This window comes from Pistacia vera, unplaced genomic scaffold (genome assembly GCF_008641045.1).
Source record: "Pistacia vera cultivar Batoury unplaced genomic scaffold, PisVer_v2 Contig343, whole genome shotgun sequence".
NCBI classification, from domain to species: Eukaryota; Viridiplantae; Streptophyta; class Magnoliopsida; order Sapindales; family Anacardiaceae; genus Pistacia; species Pistacia vera.
Window position 1 is genome coordinate 266,066 of NW_022196161.1, and position 20,282 is coordinate 286,347.

The 20,282-nt window shown below is 37.2% G+C and overlaps 1 non-coding gene across 1 annotated transcript; it reads left to right on the top strand.

Annotated features, from left to right (window-relative positions):
* Positions 1 to 1,769: 1,769 nt before the first annotated feature.
* LOC116138771 lies at positions 1,770 to 1,876 on the top strand. Its single transcript, XR_004129349.1, has one exon. It is a non-coding gene; the product is annotated as a small nucleolar RNA R71 (small nucleolar RNA).
* The last annotated feature ends 18,406 nt before the right edge of the window (positions 1,877 to 20,282 follow it).

Genomic DNA, 20,282 nt, shown 5'->3' on the forward strand with positions numbered 1-20,282 from the left:
ATAGCTCCCATTAATCCAAAGGAATCGATTGCTCCAACTTGAGAATAGTAGGAAACTTAGTGCTTAGCTAACAATCCTCGTGGGAACGATACTCACTCATCATTATATTACTTGTGCGATTAGTATACTTGCTACATATTGCATGTTGTAGGAAACACGCATCAAGTTTTTGGCGTCGTTGCCGGGGATTAGTTTTAAGTTAACATTGAGTCTTTCTATAATTAGCTAGATTGGAGTTTTTATTTTGTTTTTAATTTTCAGTTGGTTTGTGGTCTGACTTTCCTTCATTTCTGTTTTTGTAGTTTATGCAAAGAGCGAGACATCAACCAGTGGTTCCTGTTGATCTTGAGATTGAGAGAACCGTCAGACGACGTAACAGAGAGAGAAGAGAAAGAGAGGATATAGTTGTTGAAGTAGAAGAAATAGTTGTTGAATGGAAGAACCAGAAAACAGGACACTGAGGGAATTTTCAGTTGCCACAGTGAATGGTAGTGGGTCGAGTATTACTAGACCTACGGTGCAAGCCAACAACTTTGAGATCAAGCCGGCAATCATCCAGATGATCCAGCAGTCGGTTAGATTTAATGGTGATTTGAAGGAAGATCCGAATCAGCATATTGCAAATTTCTTGGAAATTTGTGACACCTTCAAGTCGAACGGAGGGATTTGTGTTATCACTCCTTAATCCTCCCAAAAGAATTACAAAACATGTTTTAGCTAACAATCCTCGTGGGAACGATACTCACTCATCATTATATTACTTGTGCGATTAGTATACTTGCTACATATTGCATGTTGTAGGAAACACGCATCAATGTGCTAACTCTGGTGGTATCTTTGGGAATGGCAATTTCTCCTTCTTCTTTTGCCTTTCATCATTCTTCTTGTTCTCTTCCTCTAAACCGCTTGGTTTCTCATCAACTACAATCTCTTCATCAACTTCCTTTTCAGATTCTTCCTTTCCAGCTTGTTCAACTTCTTCCAAAATCCTCAAAATTATAGCATTTGCTTGCTCACGTGGGTTAGTCACTGTGTTGCTTGGTAAGGAACCCTGTGGTCTCTCATTTAACTTCTCGGCCAATTGGCCCATCTGTACCTCAAGATTCCGAATGGACGCCCCTTGATTTCTGAAATTCGTCCTCATCTCATTCATAAAACCCGTGGTCTCCTGCATGAATTTCCCAAACATGTCCTCCAACTTTGTCACTCTTCGATCTCTCGGTTGATTATTCACCCCTGGTGGGTTATTTGGCAATGTCCTTTGGTTCCATTGGTTATTTTGCTGGTTCTGATTGCCCCAAGCCAGATTTGGATGATTCTTCCACCCCGGATTGTATGTGTTGGAGTACGGGTTGTTTGGTTGCCTCTGATTTCCTGCCAAGTAGTTCACTTGCTCTGATGATGAAGGTGACGAAACAAATGTGTTCCCCACTTGACACTCGCTGTTCACATGGTTTCCTGCACAAAAATCACAAGTTAGTTGAGGTGCTTGAATATAGTTTACCTGCATACTTCCCAACTGTTTCTGAAGTGCCGTGAGTTGGGCTAAGATGGCTGTGAAGGCATCAACTTCATGAAGACCTGTAGATTTTCTTGATATTGCTCTCTCATTTGGTCTTTGATAGTTGTTGCTTGCCAAAACCTCAAGCAACTCATAAGCCTCATTTGGTGTCTTATTCTGCAAGGCTTTTCCCGATGCTGCATCCACTATGGTTTGTACGTTACCCATCAGTCCATTGTAGAATGTTTGGACTTGAAGCCAAACTGGCAACCCATGGTGTGGACATTTCCTCATCAATTCCTTATACCTCTCCTAAGCCTCATACAATGACTCGGATTCATCTTGTAGAAATGATGTGATATCATTTCTCAGTTTTGCTGATTTTGCTGGAGGAAAGAACTTGGTCAGGAACTTTTGTGCTAGATCATTCCATGTTGTGATAGCTCCCGATGGTAGTGCCATTAACCACCCCTTTGCTTTATCCCCCAATGAGAATGGGAATAACCTCAACCTAATGGCGTCATCTGACACTCCGTTCGACTTGAAGGTGTCACAAATTTCCAAGAAGTTCGCAATATGCTGATTCGAATCTTCCTTCAAATCACCATTAAACCTTACCAACTGCTGGATCATCTGGATGATTGCCGGCTTTATTTCAAATGTGTTGGCTTGGACTGCTGGTCTCGTAATGCTCGAACCACTTCCATTAACCGTAGGAACTGAAAATTCCCTTAGTGTCTTGTTTTCTGGTTCTGCCATTTCAATAGCTATTTCTTCTGTTTCAACCACTATATCCTTTCTTTCTCTTCTCCCTTTGTTAAGTCGTCTGGCGGTTCTCTCAATCTCAAGATCAACAGGAACCACTGGCTGACGTCTTGCTCTTTGCATAGACTACACAAAATAAACAAAAGAAAGTGAGATCACAAACCAACTGAAAATTGAAAACAAAAATTAAAACTCCAATCTAGCTAACTATAGAAAAACTCAATGTTAACTTAAAACTCAATCCCCGACAACGGCACCAAAAACTTGATGCATGTTTCTTACAACATGCAATATGTAGCAAGTATACTAGCCACACAAGTAATAGAGTGATGAGTGAGTATCGTTCCCACGAGGATTGTTGCTAAGCACTAAGTTTTCTACCGTTTTCAAGTTGAAGCAATCGAATTCTTGTGGATAAAAGGGAGCAAGTTAAACTATAACTAAAACAAAATTTACTAAAATAAAAGTAAACTATGAAAGCAAGATTTAAAATACGGATAAAATCAACTCAAACAAACGGGTAGGGTTTTGACTTCATTCGGACTCTTTAGGTTAAACCTAAAGAATTAAACTAAATTTATATTCACGTGCATTGATTGTAAATCGAACTCTCTAAGGTGTCCAACATACCTTCTCAAGCTATGTTTTCCTACTCTTCCCTATTAACCTTCCGCACCCAACAAATTGAAAGTTAATAAATCTAAGCTCATTAAGCACAAGAATCCTAGATTGATTTCATTGGTTCTTGAATCTATCTCTAGCATCCAATAATACAATGGTGATTACCCAAGAAGCTTAACATGAATTATCTCTCAATCTCATCATGTTCATCACATAAAAACAATAAATACAGAATAATCACACAATCAAAGCAAAATCATATGAAATTAATAATCATCAACTCTCTAACTCATTAGAATCCGAACTACATTAAAACCCTAACCCAAAATAGGTTAGTTCATGGCTAAATCAATAAAATAATTAAAAGAAACAAAAAATTTCAAGTTCAACATCATGGACACAAGAGAAAAGGAAAAGAATCTCCCTAATTGAAGAATCCACTGGTTTCACCTCGAATCTTCACACTTTGTTTAATCCAAAATCACTCAAAAATAAATCTAAGAAAATATAAAAACTGCTGTCTATCTCTCCACGAACGCCCTAAACAAAAAGACTAAGTATTTCTTTTATACCTCACCCAAAATCCTAAAACTTAGCCTAAAAACGAAACTGTGCGTTTTACAAAAACTGGAAAGTGCAGACTTTGCCGCGGCGACAAAGGAGCTGAATCTAGTGCGTGACTGGCTCATTTCGCCGCGGCGAAGAACAACCTTCGCCGGGGCAAAGCTTCCTGAAGAATTCTGAAATTATAGAATTGCCCTCCGCTTACTTCTGAGTCCAAAAATCCAAATCTGTCTTTATTCGCTCAAAATGTCCATTTTAACCTGAAACACGAAATGTAAGGAATTATGTAGCAATTCAGGCAAAAATAAACTAAGAAGTATCTAAAATCCAACCTAAAAGCTTAAATAAACTAGTATAATCCTCGGATTATCAACGGTTACACTGCATTGGCTGCTCAACTTTCGAACATCTAGAAGCAATTAGGTAATGTGTTAAAAGTAAATACAATTGAATCTTCTTCTCTAATATGTGACCTTTGTGCAAGAAATCAGTCATCGAAGGATTGCCAAGAAGGGAACCCGTTTGCTCAGCCTAAACAAGCCAATTACGTTAATAATTTCCAAAGAGGTCAAGGGAATCCATATTCCAATACATATAATCCAGCATAGAGGAAACACCCGAAGTTTTCATGGAGCAACAACAATGAGCAAAAACAAGCTCCTGTTTTTCAACCTCAAGAGCCAAAATCTAATTTAGAGAATGTGTTGACCAAGTTCATTGAAGAGACAAGCAAGAGGTTTTAGAAGACTAACGTCCTGGTTCAAAATCAATCAGCCTCTATTAGGAACCTTGAGACTCAAATTGGGCAAATTCACAACATATTAGTGGGAAGAGTTCAAGGAGTTTTGCCGAGTGAAGCAGAGAAGAATCCCAAGGAATAAGCGCATGTAATCACCTTGAGGAGTGGACGAATTTTGGAAAATTCAGAGGGTGAAAAACTGAGGTAAGAACAAGACCAGAAGGATGAGCAAAAGGATGATCACCGCGGCGGTGATGACGGTGGCCGCAGTGAGCGTGAGAATGCAGAGAAATTCATCAGAAACAGGGACGATCACCGCGGCGATGAATCCGGTGGCCGCGGTGAGCGTGATCATGCTTGCAATTCATCAGAAACTTCAAATAATCATCGCAGCGATGAATCTGGTGGCCGCGGCGAGCGTGCATCTGAGTAAAAACCTCCTTCAAGCCAGGCAACCCTTCCATACCCACAACGGTTGAAAAATCAGAAGGTTGATAAGCAATTCGGTAAGTTTATTAACATGTTTTGAAGTTTACATATTAATATCCCTTTTGTTGGTATGCTAGAACAGATGTCGAAGTATGTGAAACTTTTGAAAGAGATCCTCACGCACAAGAGAAAATTCGAGGAACACGAGAAAGTTATGCTCACGAAGGAATGTAGCATGCTGATTCAAAAGAAACTACCACCTAAACTACGAGATCCAAAGAGTTTTACTATCCCTTGTATTATTGGTAGTTGTTATTTTGATAAAGTGTTATGTGATTTAGGGGCAAGTATTAACTTAATGTCGTTTTCCATCCACAGGAAGCTTGGATTAGGAGAAGTGAAGCCAACCACCGTGTCTCTTCAATTAGCTGATCGATCGATAACATATCCTAGTGGGGTGGTCGAAAACGTCTTGATTAAGGTAGACAAACTGATTTTCCCAATAGATTTCATAGTGTTAGACATGGAGGAAGATAGGGAGATACCTTTAATTTTAGGAAGACCTTTTCTAGTCATGGGTAGAACATTGATAGATGTCCACCAAGGGAAATTAATCTTAAGGGTAGAAGATAAGCAAGTAGAATTTGATGTTTTCGAATCTATGAAGCGTCCATCTGAACTAGACTTATGCTTTAAGATTGATGTTCTCGACACCATAATGGAGCAGAATTTTGAAGAGAGCTACCCTATTTTTCCTTTAGAGAATTGTTTGATGAATTCTAGAGATCAGGAGGATAAAGTTAATAGTGAAGAGATGAGAGAGTGTTTAAGATACTTAAATGCTTTACCACCCTTGGTTCGTCCTGAAGCTAATTCGATCAGAGAAATTAAAGTTGTGGCGTCTCAGTCAACTTTACCAATCACAAAGGTACCTACACTTAAGCTCAAGCAACCACCATCACATTTAAGGTATGCATTTTTAGAAGAGGGTAAATTTCTTCTAGTCATTATTAATGCTTCTTTGAGTGTTGTAGAGGAAGAAAAGTTGCTGCGCATATTGAGAAAATACAAGAAAGCTATTGGATGGACAATTGGGGATTTAAAAGGTGTTAGTCCTTCAATCTGCACGCACAAGATCCTAATGGAGGAAAGTTATAAGCCTACTGTCCAATGATGCGTGTTTCCTACAACATGCAATATGTAGCAAGTATACTAGTCGCACTAAGTAATAAAGTGATGAGTGAGTATCGTTCCCACGAGGATANTTAGGAGTGTTTGGCAACATGGGGCGTTTGGGTTGGAGCCCAAGCCTATTCCATATGGGATTAGGGCAACTTAATTAACTATAAAAAGAAAAAGTGTGTGTTAATTGTTTTTTAATTAATTGATTTCTCTTGAAAGTAAAACAAACACAGCAGCCCCATCTCCTTCCACGCCAGATTTGGGTTTTAGCCAAAATCAAATTCCTTTGATTTCCTTTCTTCTCAATCTTAAAACCAAAGAGGATCTAGCAAATCCCTCTTTGGTTCTTTTGAGATTGTCTTCATGTGGACTACACAGGTTCGATCCTACACTTGGATCGGTAGCAAAACATTCGTCAACAAATTTGGAGGAGCCTCCAACGTGCGTTTGTTTTCCTTAAACTCAGATTTATTTTTCTGCAGATTTTATTTTAATATGAATTGTAAAATTATACCCTTGATCTTGGCTCATGTAAACGATCTCTATATTATATTTGTTTTGTTTCCACTGCGTATATGGGACCGTTTACTAACAATAAAAGTTTTAGCCGCTCATGGCCATAATCAAAACTCAAAAAGAAATTACAGAAGAGAAGACGGAGAAGCATGTGTAATGTCCCAAATTTGATCTCTCTCTCCCTTTTAAAAATATCCAATTCAAGTCTTTGAATTCTACTCAATCTCCTAAAAATATTCTAATATTCTAAAATAACTTTATCCTAATCTGATTAATTGAAAATAAAATAAAATAAAGTCCTAATATAAAATAAGAAACTGGTCTTTCTAGTTGTAACTTGCGTGCAACAGGTCTTCAAACTTCCAATAATAAACTGCGTAATTGACTTGCATGACAAGGTGGAATGTTCTAGAACGTCAGCAGTGCAGGTGCGTCAACTTCAAGCCCAATTAAAACCTTGATACAGCAAGTATCTCTCCAAACTCAAAACATGAAAGTTGTAGATCTGTTTCTTAGGGTTCCACATCATTTTGAATCATCTCAATCGGATCTCGGATGAGAGAGTTATGCCTAGATTACAAAGCAATGTCGAAACTGTCCGAATTCACCTAATTAGTTTCGTTTTGCATTTAACGCCTCCATTTGCATCCTAAATCAAAATAGAATAATAATGAGTACATTTAGGCCACAAATAAGTATAAAAGACTAGACATTAAGGGGGGTAAATATGACATTTTGCATTCTCATAAGCATGATATCAAGTACATCCCAAGAATGACAATCAAAGGTCAAACTTTTGCAGATTTCATATCAGAATTCTCCTACCAGCTAGAAGGGGAAATAAGCCCGCCAGGGGCAAATACCTTAGGAGAAATCGAGCAGCAGAAGCCAAAGCTCGATGACCCATGGCAATGGACTCTGTATGTAGATGGTTCCTCAATCAAGAATGTAATGTCTCACTAGGCAAGTATTCACTGAGTATCCTATAGAGAGAATCCAGAGAATTGCTAGTTTAAAAAGGGTATTCTTGTAAATTTTTTTATCCTTAATCCAGTTATAACATACTATTACGCAAAGATTATTTCTCACATATATAAATCCATATTAAATTTCTTCACTGAGACAGTGTGTGCAATCCTTTCGCCAGCTTGACATCTCCCAACCACTACAATCTAATACCTGCAAAAATAAGGAAAGCAACGAGGTGAGCTATAAATGCTCAGTAAGTAAACCAAATCTCATTATGCTCTTACTCCATTGTCCCTGTTTTTCGCTGTACTGCTTCTAAATTTATGCTTGCTTTCTCTCTTTATTCTCAGGCATACTACTTAGCAGTTTTCTATTTTTCTCAAATCTTTCTAAATCGTTCTAGTGTTGTGCTATTCTTTATCATTTTATTTCTCTTCTCTGCTAGATTATAACTTTCTGTTTCTTTCTCTACTCAACAAATCGCTAAGATTCCTTGTTATTTTTCATGTTTCTAATCTCTGTTCTTTTCTTGTATATCTCTAATTTCTTTTCTATTCTCGTAGGCTTCTATTTTCTTTTCTTCTCTATTCTCATGGGTTTCTATTTTCTTTTCTTCTCTATTCTCATGGGCTTCTATTTTCTTTTCTTCTCTATTCTTATGGACTTCTATTTTCTTTTCTTGGCTAGTTAGACACGCAATAATAAAATAAACTTTTTAATCTATGCATAAATGCATGAGATGCAATGCACATAAAATGTTTGATGCATATGCAAATGATCATGTTTGTAATCTTCCTGAAAATTCTTTTCTAATTCTTTTTGAAATTCTTTCTGTTTTCTGTTTCTTATTCTATTTTTCTTTCTTTCTGAAACTCTTTCTGTTTTTTGTTCTAGTTTGTTGATCAGACTAGGCTGAGGCATGGATTTGGAACCCTGGCCGTGTGAGCGTATTCTGAAATTCTTTTTGGGTACAATCCTCATCCACATGCACTTCTAGCAGACTGTACAATTTTGTTTTCTATTCTAAGGCCACTCACTGATGGCGGCGTGCATGTGGGAAACTTTTGCATCTTTGTAACCACTAGCTAACTCGACGAATGCTCACAAGTTCCCCATCGCAACAGCCCTATGAAAACATGCTCTGTAAATCTGCAAAATAACTAGCTAGACATTTCCAATAATTATAAAATTGTCATGCATTTATATGCTATCTATGCATGATCCCAAAATACATGTATGACTCTGGCATCTACTCTATTAATTCTAAGGCTTTTATTTCTATACTTTTCCGGAAAGCCCAAAGTTATATTCTAATAACACGCTTAACTTAAACATTTTCTATATTATTCTTTATTTCTAAATTCTATGCATCATGTGTACATACGCGATTATATAATTTCTACATAATTATATAATTCTTTAATTCTATCATGCTATGTAAAATGTACACGTACACAATTACATTATCTCTCACAAATTCTACTCTAGAATATTTTCTAATGTAACAAACATGCCTTATACAACTTTCTAAATACAAATCGTAAGGCCATAAATTTTCATTCTCTTAACATGACCATCAACATTGTTATACATGCCCTTCTTTCTTCTTTTCTTTTAGCTACATTCTATACACTAATCTATATTTATTAATCATTGTAAATTCAACTAACATATGGCACAACATTTATACTTTGGCTAAATTCTAATTTCTTTCTAACATTCTTAACTAAACTTTTGGCCAATACAAAATATTCTCAAGATCTTCCAGCAAATTCTATGGCTTGTAACATATAATAAGGCATGAAAACTATACTCAGACCAATCAATTTCTAAAATGGTCATGTATATAATACATAAACTAAACTTCTATTTCTTTGATGTTTCTTTTGATATCTATACTGGGGAAAAACTTTTCCTATTCTTTATACAATAAAATCACTTATTACATATTGTTTGCAATTAATCTCAAAACAAGAAACAACAATATACTCATTTGGCCAAGCCATTATTTGGATGATCTTTCTAAATTCAAGTACACAAACTTGAGAATTTATTATGGCATATTGATATGTCATGACATAATCTACCATTCTCTACTATCAACAATGCCATATCAAAGTAACAATTTAACATGTAAATCCCTTCTAACACTTTCCCAAAGTCATAAGATTCACAATTTCTAATTCAATAACTAAATAAAATGTGTTATTGAAGAAATACTAAAGGTTCAAGTAACTTGAACCATGCACTAAAAGCCATTTATCTCATTGAACTAACGTGACCAAGTGATACTCTAAATTTTGGCATAACAAAATGCACTCTTGAATACTAAAATTTACACTTGGTTAAGCCTAACATAACCTTTCAACTCCAATTCTTTCCTTTCTCTAAAAATTTCTTCAATAAGATTTAACAAACTCATGCATGTATTTCTCTTTGGATTTTTATCAAACAATTCACATTCACATGCAAATACTTAGTTGGCCACACTTCCACATCTCTCCAAATCCACCAAAATTGGAGCAAAAACTCACTAAATTTAACTTCAAATCTGGCCGGATTCAACACTTCAAAATTTCATCAACAATTCTTCCATATTTCATCCATAATTCCACCAAATCACCACATACACATGAACTACTTCTCATGGCTGGAATTTTATAATCATTCAACATTAAAATAACCAATAATTCTCACCATACAATCACGTACAAGCATACAAGAATCAATCTACACAATTATTGCTCCAATCAAAACTAAAATTGGATTTACTTACCTTGAATTTGTGCAACACTAATGATATAACCTCTCTTTGCTAAAATTCTCTTCCTCTTGGACCTTTGGATGCTTTAGGATTGAAAATCTACAAAAATTTAAGCCAATTCCTATGAATTCTCTTTGCAATTTGGTGAAGAAGTTTGAGAGAAATTGGACGAGGGGTGGCGTGTACAAGGGATGGAATGGCTAGGGTTTAGTTTATATATATATATATATTCCCATTTTGCCCTTGCACTTTTATGATAATTCCAATTATGTCATTCGTGCATTTACCAACATACCCTCACTTTCAACGTATTTACACATGTTCTTGGTCATTTTCACTCCCCACTTTTTCATCTAGTTGTAAGCGAAAATACCATTTTACCCTTATTCTTTAATTTCTTTCTATTACTTTATAAATACGTATTTATCTTGGCATCACATCACGTGTATTGTCCATAACCTTTCTACCACTCTATTCTCATGGCTAGCACACTTAATACATTATATTTATCATACTCACTTTTCACTTGAACACGTGATTCTATGTGAAATGACCATTTTTCCCCTATTGAAACTTTTATGGAATTCCTTTATAAAACTAGTTAAATATATTCACTATGACCATAAAATAATCCCTACCATATTTCTGAATGTGGGTATTACAGAGAAGGGGGTAGGAGCGGTGCTTTTGCTCGAATGTCCCTAAGGAAACCTGATTAGAACCATAATAATATTCGGGTTCGTCACCTTAAACAACGAGGCTGAGTACGAGGCGTTGCTCACAAGGATTTACCTTGCCAAGGAAATGGGGGCAGAGTCTATCAAAATTTACAATGATTCCCAGCTTGTAGTCCATGAGATTATTGGGGAGTACCAGGCGAAAGAGGATAAAATGGCATCCTACCTCCAGTTGGTGAAATCCAAGCTAGAGCAGTTTAGATCCAGTTAGAGTAGGTGCCCTAGAGCCAATCCTATTTTGTAAATTGACTCTTTGTAATCATGTTTTATTATCAATAAAGGCATCTATCTATATCATGTGATCTGATTATATTCATATAAGAAAATGATATATGTCCTTAGGATGGTAGAACCGTGACAAGGGTATCGAGTGTTTGAAATCTTGATAGTGAGAACCCTATGAGCACATATGGTGGCCATTCTAGAAACGTCCATAGCGCTAGTATTATCCTGACCTAGGGCACAAATAATATGGTAAGGCTATCATAGTCTTAGATCTCACTTGTCAATGTTGTTTGGTGACAACCTGGTGCAACACATGGGTGCTTGCTGTAAGCAAGTTCATCGGACTGACCAACCATAGGATTCCACATAGATGGTTACCCTAGTGTCTGTGGAACAAATCCTCCAACGAATGGTGGGGCATGTGATCCTTAGACTTGAGATCACCAGAGTGCCTTGTGCACCGATTGTTGTAGTTTGACACTAGCCCAACATAGTTCTATTCAAGACTATCAAAACGGTAGTGGTTGGCTACATCGAAAAGTGTATCGAGACTATGATGGATCGATAGAGTATTCATCACTTCTGGGTATGGGAGAAATTATCTCACTAAGTAATTCAATAGATGGCAACGACATTAAATCTGTGGTCACGGTGGGATTGAATTGTATCTCAATCCAATCTATTATGGTCGTTGGTCCAATAATCGAATATCAAGATATCAAGGATATCCGAGGTTGACATTACTTCTATGCCTTAGCCTTGGTGAGATAATAGATGATTAAGGGATTGGATTGCATGATAGTAATATTGTTGATAGGTAGCAGTTTCACTGAATCTGAATCATTTGTTAGCCATGATACCTGGCTAGAGGCCAATCTTAGTCTGTGTCTACTAGGACGATTGATTGATTGTCAATCGTAATACGATTCACTGCCGATATGATGAGGAGCCTTCGTGTCTCACACATAGAAGACAGATTAAGAATAAAATTCGTGAGAAGGATATTTTCGTCATTTATGAAAGGGCATTTTCGTCTTTTAAGATGAAATGGCATTTTGGTTATCTCACAGTGTAATTAAATTTACTGAGGTTGTTACCTAAATTTAATTTCATGTGGAAATTAAATTAGTGAGATTATATATATTTAAATATTCAGTTTATATATATATATATATATATATATTTAAGTATAATGGATATTATCCAATATTAATATTTATTATTAATATTGATAATGTGAATTCAAATTTGGTTTTTAAATTTGAATTGAAAAATAACATGTTTGGTTGCGAGGGTAATCTATTCCAATATCCTATTGGAATAGATGGCTATTCCAATTTGGATTAGGGTTTTTGTGTGCACTATTTAAATGAACTAAAATTAATTCATAAGAGTTGAATGAAAAATATATTGCAACAAAAAAAAGAAACCCTATCCTCCTCTCTATCTCTCAAAATGTGGCCTTAGGTTGTGCCGCCGCAAACGGCATAGCAGCTTCGCATGCAAATGCACCGCTGCTGTCCTCTCGATTGGGTGCTGTTTGGGGGCTGCCCTGTGGTGGCCAAGTGCTCCCAGTACTTTGCCTTGGTTGGCACTTGGTTTTTCAGCCAGGGGCCTGATCTGGTGCGCGTTAAAACGTGCACCCAATCTAGATTTTTTGGGTAGCCCACGTAAAGATGCAATGGGCTGAATTTTGGGCCATGATCGCATTGTTGTGCGATATTTGTTTAACCCATAATTTTATAAAAAAAATGTTGCTATATGTTAGAAACATTTTGGAGGCCCAATAATAAGGGACTAAAATGAAAATTTTAGAACTTGTTGGACTTAAATGCAACATTGTCAAAATTCAAAGGGTAACTGTAATTTACCAACCTAATCAAAATTAAATTTTGATTGTTTATGCGTGATTCTTGTTTGTGAATATGCATGGTGCTTGGTGCATAAGCCTACGAACCTAGTTTAATTGTTGTGGGTTGTGTAATTTAAAATAGGGCTTACGTCCCTTATCTTTCTCTAAATCTCCAATGTAACTTCTTTCTCTCATCTTACTCCCCTCAAATGTAACTCGAGGTTTCTTTTCAAATATGTAAAATTAGAAATGTAATTTTAATTTGAAAGTTGTGTAATGTTTGAGAAGAAGAAGCGAAGGAAGGAGAAGGCAAATTACTTGAAGATCCGAAGTTATAATTAAACCTAGGTTGACTTACCGATTCCTCTAGGCTTGGGGAATTGGCTTTAGTTAAGGCTATGCACCAACATGTTTATTTTACACTTAGTATGCATGCTAAAGGTGTATGTTATGACTATAACAACCTAAGAAAGATAAAATTGGTGAGACATAAAATAAAAACCCTCAACTAAAGTATATGTGGAATATTCATATTTGTCAAACTTATGAGTTATGTGTGCACAACAGTTATATGTACACACTAGTTGCCAATCTTGTGATTTGGCCTGTTCCCTTAGTCGTGTGTGTGCACATTAATTCTACATGCACACTGATTGTCAAACTTATGTCTTGGCTTGTTTCGTTTTGAGTGTGTGTGCACAACAGTTTGTACTTACACTCTCGCTTTAGATATTTACAACCTAGCACGAGTTGTATGTCTGATAAAGTGAAAAAGATATTGTTTATCTTTGTCTCTTGCTTTTTAGGACCTTTTTACATATGTCATAATATCCTTAAGTGGTCCTAGGGAATAAAGTTATCTTTCCTGATTTATTTTATGGTCCAAACCAAAAGATGGAATACTTTCCTTAGTTGGACAAACATTGGTCAGTCCCTTGTTGGTTGACTTGGCACTATATTGTTGAGCAAGAAACCCTTCATTATTTAATCTTCTTTCTTACATGTATGACTATAACCTTTTGACATTTTGTTTCATTGTACTATGAAATTCTTAGAGTATTCTTTCTCTTAAGGTTCATAGGTTTATTTCCTTTTGTGCCAAAACCTCACCATATCAAACATAGACTTGATGGCTCTTGGAACGTGGTTCCTTTACTGATGCTGGTGTGTGGCGTCAATGCTTGAAGCTTGGTGTTTCACAAGCTATTCTCAGGAGTGTTCCCGGCGTGAAGAAGGTCTAAAGAGTTGCTACACGTTAAGGATTCAGAGTGTGGTGCTAAGTGTAAAGTTGAACAGGGAGTTCTTTTTCCTGTAACTTAGATCAACTTTGAACGTTATCTTGTAATGTGTTTTTAACTTGGTAGATTGCTTTGATCTAGACAAGGTCCCGTGGATGTAGGCTAAAAGTGGATTTAGCCGAACCATGTATATGGCTGTGTTCTTTACTTTCTGCACTTATGTTTGATGTGGTTAAAAACTGGAAATCTTTTAATCAACTTGGTAATACTTTCACTACACTTAAAATAGGTACCTAAACATTAAATTGAGTTCACCCAACTCCAACAGTATATAAGTCAAAATTGAAATGCCTTCCATCACCATGAGTTTAATCAAACCACTGTTCGTTGGAACCTTGTTTGCCCAAGCGAAAGGTACACTTCTACTAGTGGGAGGTTGAATATCATTGGAGTTTTCCTGAATGGTGATGAGTCGACTTAAAATGATGAGTTTTGCTTGTTTTCCAAAGCGAAGGTTGATAAGCTCGTCATAGGCATAGTAAAGAAGTACACTTGTTGTGTGTACATGGCAACATGTAGTGTCCACTCTATTGATACTGAGAATCACATTTGAGAACAATGGCTTCGGTCATCATGTTGTGTAATTGGTTTGTTGGCTTACTTCGCATTTGAGGTTGGTAGTGGGAGCTATCAATTGATGTGGATTAAGTTTGTTGGCCTACCTAATCAACCCATTTTGGCTTGTTCGCCGAAGTGAAGGTTTGAAATGGGCTAGATGGGATCTCAGTCCACTAGGAAAGCCAATCGGCTTTCTTGAGTTAATAGTGAGGGCTATCAGCTTAAGGAAAATAGTGGGAGTAATTATTTAATAAAAGACCTTGTTAAATAATAATAATAAACATGATAATAACTTTTACTTTTCTGCATTTGTAGATTCACCAAAATAAGCAATACAAACCTGTGATCGATAATCGAGAAAGAAAATAGGCTAGATGGATCCAATTTCTCGGACTGGTGTCAAAATCTTTAGATTGTACTAAAGTCCGAAAAGAAATTGTATATCCTTGATAAGCCTTATATGGCTGAGCCTGATCCTGATGCCACTCAGGATGTAAAGGACATTTACCAAAAGTTCCTTGATGATGCTGATAATGTTCAATGCATTATGCTAGCATCGATGACACTTGAGCTGCAAAAGCAGCATGAGAATATGGATGTTGCTACCATGATTTTGTACCTCAAGAAGCTTTTCGAAGGAAATGCTCGACATGAGAAGTATAAGGTGTCGAGTGCATTGTTTAGGAGTTGTATGACTGAGGGAGCCCAAGTTGGTCCTCATGTGCTCAAGATGATTGGGTACATAGAAAGGCTTGAGACTTTGGGGTTTGGTGTAGATGCAGACTTACAAGTGGATTTAATTCTACAGTCACTACCTGATTCTATTTCATCGTTCATAATGAACTTCAATATGAACACGATCATAAAATCCCTATCAAAGCTTCTGAACATGCGGAGGACTACAGAGCAGGACATGAAAAAGTCCAAGCCTGTTTTACTGGTTGCCAATAAAGGTAATGGTAAGGGCAAAGGAAAGGCCAAGGCCAATCCCAAGCCCAAGCGCAAGTCCAAAGGACAAGATACTCTCAAGCCTAAGGGTGGCATTGGGAAGGGTGGGAAAGTAGTCTGCTTCTATTGTGGCAAGCCTAGCCATTGGAGGAATGTCATAACTGCTTTCTACTAATATACTCATAATAATAAACATAATAAAAATACATGTATAGTAACAAAAGTAGTTGGGCCCAAAATTTTCTTGTATTAAACTATTTACATTCTTTACATAGTACATAATCTCATGTACAAAACCATCAAAAATAGTAGACAATGTAACTATTTCTCCTCGCTTGCCGACGTCCATCCGACCGTATCCTCACCTACTTCCTGCAAAAACATAGAAAACAATGGGGTGAGCACAAACAATGCTCAGTAAGTAAATCCTCTACTCCTCTATCCCCGCAACTCTTTTCTTAATTCTTTCCTTACGTTACTCTCTTCTCATTTTCTTTCTCTTCTTATTTTTTCTATTCTCTATCTCGGTTTCTCTGTTTCTCACAATTCTTTTCTACTAATTCTCTTTCTCTCTCTCTGTTCTTTCTCATGCTCTCTTACTCCTTGCCGATCGAACTCGGTCATGCATGGATTCGGAACCCTTGGCCATGTGAATGTATTATCTCTCTCGGGTATAGCCCTTATCCGCATGTACTCTCACGGGCTATACCAATTCTTTCTCTCATGCTCAGACCGCTCTCTCAATGCGGCATACATGCGGGAATACTCTACCCATCACTCACGGGTTTCCCATCGCACAACCTATTCTCTTCTTTAGCACTTCTCTTTCTTTTATTCTTTCTTTCTTTACTCTTAAAGTGCTTTATTCTTAGAATTCTATACTCTTTCTCAAGCTATTACACAATTGCAAAATATATGCATGTGGATGGTTCATGCTCATTAAATGCACTCATGAAATGCAAATATGCAATGTTGCAATAATTTAAGGTTCCATACTCATACTCATGCTTCCTATAGCCTTTCATCAAACAATAAGTGTGCATACAAAAACTCTACTTCTCTCTTACCCATCCAAAATGGGAGGAAACTCCCTTGTATGATCTAATTCCTGTCAAGGAAAAACACTCCCAAAAGTTTACTCAAAACTCTCCAACTTCAACCCAACTTCAATCTCTCATACACATCCAAAAACACTTCTCATAATTTAAATATATCCAACAACCATAAATAAGTAAACATCTCATCTCAATTTCTTAACAAGCATAACATACATACATAATAAATCTTACTCAAGTGATTTCTTAAACCTTAGCTGAGTTGGATTTACACCTTGTGATTGAGTGACTCAAAGAATCTCTTTTCCCTTGGTAGATAGTCCTTTCTCTAAAAACTTAAACAATAAACTATAAGACTCACGCTTCTATAAATAATCTCACATACAGCAAGAAATCTTACCTTAGGATGCTTTGGCTTAATCTTTACCAAAAACCACTCAAAAGCCCTCTAAAAGTCCTTAGATAATTGAGTGGGAGTTGAGAAAAAATGAAGAATGGAAATGGCGGTAGAGTAGAGAAATGAGGGTTGTTCTAAGACTAAACCCTTAATATCTCATTTTACAAACATTCTTTCCCATTTTGCCCTTACACTTTCTTAGAAATTCCATCTCTGTCCTTAATTCATTGCAATCACCCCCAACTCTAATACATTCTCCATGAAATTTTCTTACTTTCACTCCCCCATTTTAGCTACTAATTAGGGGTAGAATGGTCACTTTGCCCCTATGGAATTCTCTAGAAACTTCACCAAACATTTCAGCGGCTCTTCGCCGCGACAAGACTCTTTCTTCGCCCTGGCGAAAAATTACAGAATCTACGTCACGCGCGGCGAAGATTATTCTTTGCCCCAGTGAAGTCTGTAACACACAATTTTGCCAAGTCTTTACCATTTTCAAGGCAACCACTCAACCAAACCAAAACATAATTCAACTAAGGGTCAACCAAACAATATAACAACATGTAAACTCAATTAAGGGCAAATCAATGAACATTTAGGCAATACTACAACATAACTACGTACCTCAAGTGGCGTTACAAGGAACATTGCAAGGCTTTCCTCGCAAACAAGAAGAAGTCAGATGCTTCGACTTCAGGTATGTATTGATTGAGATTAATTTTCTCCTTCAACATCTTGGGTCATTGACACAGGATGTGGTACTCCACATTTGTAATGATGTGAGGACTAAGGCAGAGTAGATTGCTCGCCAAATGAGAGGTGGACCTACGTGTTGGAAATGGAACACACATGGCTGCATTGGCTGTAGGATCTTACTGTTTGTTATTGCCTACGGCTAATTTTAGAACTTAATAATTGTTATTTGTACCTTCCATTTCAAGAAACATTATATTTGTATCACTTTGGATGATAGGGATATCGTTTTGAGATTTCTAATGGATTGTGCCTTTAGTTTGATAGTATTCTATATGGAAATGCAAGGTTACATAACAGATTATATGTTCTAGATTTAAAAATAAGGAGATTCAATATGGAAACAAAGAAAGCTAAACATAGCAATGAAACCCAAATATACCTCTGGCATTGTAGATTGGGTCATGTTAAAAAACCCGCATTGCTAAACTTTAAAGGGATGGAGTTTTGGACCCTTTTGACTTCAGTCATTGTGAGATATGCCAGACATGCCTTTTAAGCAAGATGACCAAGTCACCTTTCACAGCCAAAGTGAAAGGGCTACTGAATTGTTAGGCATCATCCATAGTGACGTATGTAGTCCACTAACAATTAAAGCCAGAAGTGGTATTCGATTCATCCACGTTTACTGACGACTCAGTAGATATGGTTATGTCTACTTATGAGAGATAAATCTAAAGCCTTTGATAAATTAAAGAATTCAAAAGTGAAGTACAAAATATGTTGGGCAGAGTATTAAGACTCTTCAGTCAGATTGAGGACGTGAATACTTGGCTCTAGGTTTCAAATACTTGAAGGAGTGTGGGATAGTTAACTCACCCTTCCGTACACACCCGAACACATGGTGTGTCTAAAAGTAGGAATATGACCTTTCTTGACATGGTGGGCGTCATGATGAGTTTTAGTGATCTACCCGCATCATTCTAGGGGTATGCTTAGAGATTGCGACTCTCCTAATTAACCGTGGGCCGTTAAAGTCTATGGATAAGACCATATGAACTATGGAGTGGGCAAAAGCCCAATTTGTCTTATTTGAAGATTTGGGGTTTGCGAAGCTTATGTCAAGAAAGACTTCAAACAAGCCGGGCCCAAAGTCTAATAAATGTATTTTTGTGGGGGTATCCTAAGGAGACCAAAGGATATTATTTCTACCACCCAGAAGAACGCAAAGTTTTTGTCGCTTGTACTACTGTCTTCTTAGAGAAGGATTTCTCCTAAGAGGTACTAGTAGGAGAAAGTAGAACTCGATAAAGTTCTAGAACCACAAGATACATTAGACAAAGGAAGAGAAAATGTGCCACAAGAAGTGGTTGAACATCATGAGAAGGTTACTACAAAATTGTGGAAAAAATGAACACCTTAAGTAGCACAAGAGCTTGTAGGTCTGGGAGAGTAGTCATGAGCTTGAGAGATATGGTTTTCTGTGACTCAACATGGTGATGTACTAGTCTACAAGAAATGAACCTAGAACCTACGATGACACTATACAGATCCAGATTCCATTAATAGCTTAAAGCCATGAAATCTGAGATGGACTCCATGTACCAAAACCAGGTATGGTCTCTAGTGGATCACCTGAAGGGGGAAAACCTATAGGGTGTAAATGGGTCCAAGAAGAAGACTGACATGGATGGCAAGGTGCATACTTATTGTAACAACCGATGAAAACTAGTACAAGCATGATATAACAATATAAAATGAGCCCCAAAATTTTCTTTCATTATATTCATATGTCTTTTATACACAAAGAGTACTGTTTACAAAAATTCATTTTAAAAGACAAACAGGGGAAACAGTGTAGATTCTCTTCGCTTGCCGATGCCCCTCCGACTGCATCATCACCTAGATCCTGCATCCACAAAGGAAATAACGAGGTGAGCACAAAATAATGCTCAGTAAGTAAAACCCTCTATCTGTCTGTCCCCGTATGTACAACTCTTAATTTTTCTTATGCTATTTCTGATTCTATTTCTGTTTTAATAACATCATGGCCTCATCTTACCGGAGGTACGGCCAGATGGCGTTCACACAGCACCATCTCACTCTCCAGGCTAGGGGGGAATTCACACAGTACCACACCATCTTAGTGACTACGAGTGAGGATCACAAAGCCCCTACTCGGTTTTCTTAACTATCGGGTGGAGATCACCTAGCACCTACCCGTTCCTCATGAATTAGGTAACGATCACCAAGCATTAACCGTCTAGTCACTATCGGGTGATGGTCACAAAGCCTCAACCCACTTCTACTAAATGTGGATGATGATCACAAAGCATCAATCCACTTATCTAACAACTAACCGGGTGGTGGCACAAAGCATCCACCCGTTTCTACTACTCATCGGGTGACGATCACAAAGCATCGACCCTCTCTAAGGGCTGTCGGGTGGTGTCACAAAGCATCAACCCG